We start from the raw sequence: 3,561 nt of genomic DNA on the forward strand, positions 1-3,561 counted from the left end.
GGGGGAAGAGAGAGATGGGAATGTGGGGTGGAGGTTGGGGTGTCGGGGGAAGAGAGAGATAGGGGGTGTGGGGGGAGAGAGAGGTGGAGTGTTGGCGGGGAAGAGAGAGAGGCGGGAGTTTGAAGGGGGAGAGAGAGGTGGGGTTGTCGGGGGGGAAAACAGACAAGGAGGTGTGGGGGAGGAGAGAGAGGGGGTGGGGGAGAGAGATGTGGGGGTGTCGGGGAGAGAGAGATAGGAGTGTTGGGGGGGGAGAGAGGTGGGGTGTCGGGGGGGAAGATAGACATGGGGATGTGGGGAGAGAAGAGAGATGGGGTGGGTGGGAGGAGAGGTGGGGGTATCGGGGGGGAAGAAAAGGTGGGTGGGAGAGAGGTTGGGGTGTCGGGGGGGGGAAGAGGGAGGTGGAGTGCGTGGGGGGGGAGAGATCAGGGGAAGAGAGAGGTGGGGGTGTGAGAAATAAGATGAAGGGGGTCTCGCAAGGCCTCCATTACTGGAGGGGGACAGCCGCGGCCAGTAGACACTAGTCCTGGGCTCCGGGAAGTCTCTCTGTGGCCCTGAGCACCGGCACCGGCACCGGCATATAAATAACACACAAAGCCAAACCAACTCCCAGGCAAGAACATGCACATAAACATCTATATGTAAATCAAAGGAGAAAACATGATAGAGGCAAAATTAAGAATGACAAATCATATTAAATCATTTTTTAAACTATATCACTAAAAAGTAATATTTAAAAAAGAAAGTGTAATAATTCATTAATATGGGGAAATATTGGTTACAACTGGATACATTGATAAGCGATGAAGGTCTTCTGGCAGCCAAGGGATGAAGACAAAATGACTGCTATAAGGCCACTTTTCTTTCTGCTTGTCTCACTGCATGTATTTTCTCCCAGTACAATACTATTACTACAGCATGTACAGTGGCAGATTTCCAGTTAGGCCCAGGTGTAGAGCGGCAAAATTTGGGGTGCTAAAAATTTCCGCCCCCATATACATTTGCCGCGTTCCGGGCCTATCAGGCCTGATGGGGAAGTCACATACATATGCCCGACGCCTCCTTGCCGTCACCCTCTTCTCCTGCCGATTCGCAGCGTTCAAATGACACCGCCAGACGTCACCAACGTGGCATCACACAGTGGCTTGTTGCCATGGCAACGTGACGACATGGCGTCAAATGACATCATAACATCACGTTATCATGGCAACAAAGTCGGCTTGTGACGCTGCAAATCGGAAGGAGGAGGGCGGCAGAAAGGAGGCGGCCGTCATATATAAGTGCAGAGGGGCGGCGGATTTCTATATCCGCCGCCGAGTATGTACTATTACATATACCATTTATACAGACTTCTTATAACTGGGTGGTGATCAGTATTCCTAGGTCCTGATTCTGACCCAGCATTCATATATACACAGAACGCAGCATGAAGAGGCTCAGTAAAGGTGGCGGTGAAGGTGTGTAAGTGTCTGATTGGGTCACACAGCTGATAAAAGGACAGCCGCCCAGCCTCATAGTCCAGGTATATTCCAAATGTGTGTGTGGAAGGATCAAGACATAAAGTTGTTTGTTTTAGGTCATGTTTTACTGAAGAATATTTACCCCACCTCCACAAACACCAGGACTTGTCATTTGATCCTATGTGATCACAAAGTCCATTTCTTTTTACCGTGGGGTAGCTCACCCCTACTCTCCAGTTCCCTGATTCACTGGTCTCTACTTCCCAGTAATATTGTCCTGAGAAAAAGCTCTTGGTACTTAAAACCTGACATATTCTAAACTTCTCGGGCTCATCTGGACGTTGCTGATTTCTGTTAGAGTCAGAGGCTGTTTTCAGGTCATCTGACACAACGATGTTCTCAGAAGCTGTGTTTGCATCCAGTAATAAGCCTGAAGCCTCCTGCACATAGAATCCTCTCTGTGCCTTTAGATCAGGCAGAATATCAGCCAATCTGTGAAGACTCCTCTGCAAAGTGAGGGAGATCAGAACCTCGTCCAGATGCATTGCAATAGGGACTGTTTTGTCATTTCTCCTTGTGGGTGCAGCATTGTCTGATTCCCATCCTTTTAAGACAGTTACTGGATCAGTGACGTTGAACAGCTCCTCAATGTGAAGCATCTTCCTGGACAGCTCGTCCCTCTTTATTTCCAGCTGCTGGATTAGATCAGAGACTCGGAGAGAAACCTGCTCTTCCTGCCTGGTGATCTCACTCAGGACTCGCTTCTCTAGGACTTCCAGCTGTTCCCTGATGTCCCTAAACAGGGCAGTGACTCGGTCTGTTTCCCCAGCTGATTTCTTTTGCCCTTTTCTCTTCTGTTCATGCAGACTCTGAACTCTTTTCTCTATCTTCTCTCTCTTTGAGGTCAGTTTCTCCAGAAATGTTCTCAGTTTCTCCTTCTTCTTCACAGAGGCCTCATTCAGCAGCTCCACCTGGTGTCCCCTGTGCTCCCCAACCACACAGCAGGACGCACAGATATAGGCAGCATCCTCAGAGCAGTAATACTTCAGGGGCTCCTTGTGGATGGGGCATTTTCTGCTCTCCAGAGAAGTGGTGGGGTCTGTTAAGACGTGTTCCACTGACTTGTTATGTATCGTTAGATGGATATCACAAGGGAGGCTTCACACTGCAGACAAGTTTTAGCAGCAGGTTCAGGAGCGTCAACACAGTAAGTGCAGAAAGTCACAGCCTTTGGCTGAGCAGAAAGGAAATGTTCCAATATGTTACATAGCTTCATATTTCTCTGCAGTGCAGGACGCCCCTGAAACCTTGTGCTGCAGTCCGGACAGGTATAAACTCCGGATCCTTTCTGATTATCCAACCACACTCCCAATACAGCCCTGGCAGAAGTTATGCCCACATCTCAGTGTCACAGGCTGGGTATAAATGCTCAGGCAGATGGGGCAGGTTAGCTCCTCTCTCAGATCAGCAGACGCCATCCTTGAAAACAGCAACAAGAAATGAAACTGGGGTTTCTTTTTCCTCCTTAGCACACAGGGTGTGGTGAGTTTGTCACTCGCATTTTTCTATTAACCGTGAAGATCCCTGGCTGCAGTCTTTCACATTAAATAAGCTCTTTTATAATGAGCAGCAACCTCATTAACGTTCCCAACAAGAAATGTTTTTACTTCGGTATTTCTCCATAAGAGAAAACTACTTTAGGAAACCATAAAAGAGAATCAATCTGTGAAAGTGAAGTGATTCTGTATGGAAAAGATACAAAATGTACCCGCCCCCCTAATATTCACCCAGCACAGAATGATCAAGCAGAAATATCTGCAGCTGACAGAGATGCTATTAGTGTCCGGGAGTCCGAATAGATTTGTTTACATAACGAACAAGTTATTAAGTTGTTAAGGGGCTGTGAAGTCAGGTTAGGGGTGGGGGTCTAGAGGAGAGGAGTATGATTTTTACCTTCCTCTTTTCTGCAGGGTCTACTGGAGAGAAGTTCCCACCCATCGCCCTGTCTGTATGTGTTATGGGGTGTAAGATTGGTAAGGGTTGGGGCTTTTATTCATTGAAGACAGCTTGGGGATGGTATGGGAGGGGGGTGGTTGTGTAATGC

At 48.2% G+C, this 3,561-nt stretch overlaps 1 pseudogene; it reads right to left on the minus strand.

The window, feature by feature from the left end:
- Positions 1–1,116: 1,116 nt before the first annotated feature.
- On the minus strand, positions 1,117–3,110 carry LOC142463448 (E3 ubiquitin-protein ligase TRIM21-like; annotated as a pseudogene).
- Between the last annotated feature and the right edge of the window lie 451 nt (positions 3,111–3,561).

The sequence above is a fragment of the Ascaphus truei genome, chromosome 11, assembly GCF_040206685.1.
Source record: "Ascaphus truei isolate aAscTru1 chromosome 11, aAscTru1.hap1, whole genome shotgun sequence".
Classification (NCBI taxonomy): Eukaryota; Metazoa; Chordata; class Amphibia; order Anura; family Ascaphidae; genus Ascaphus; species Ascaphus truei.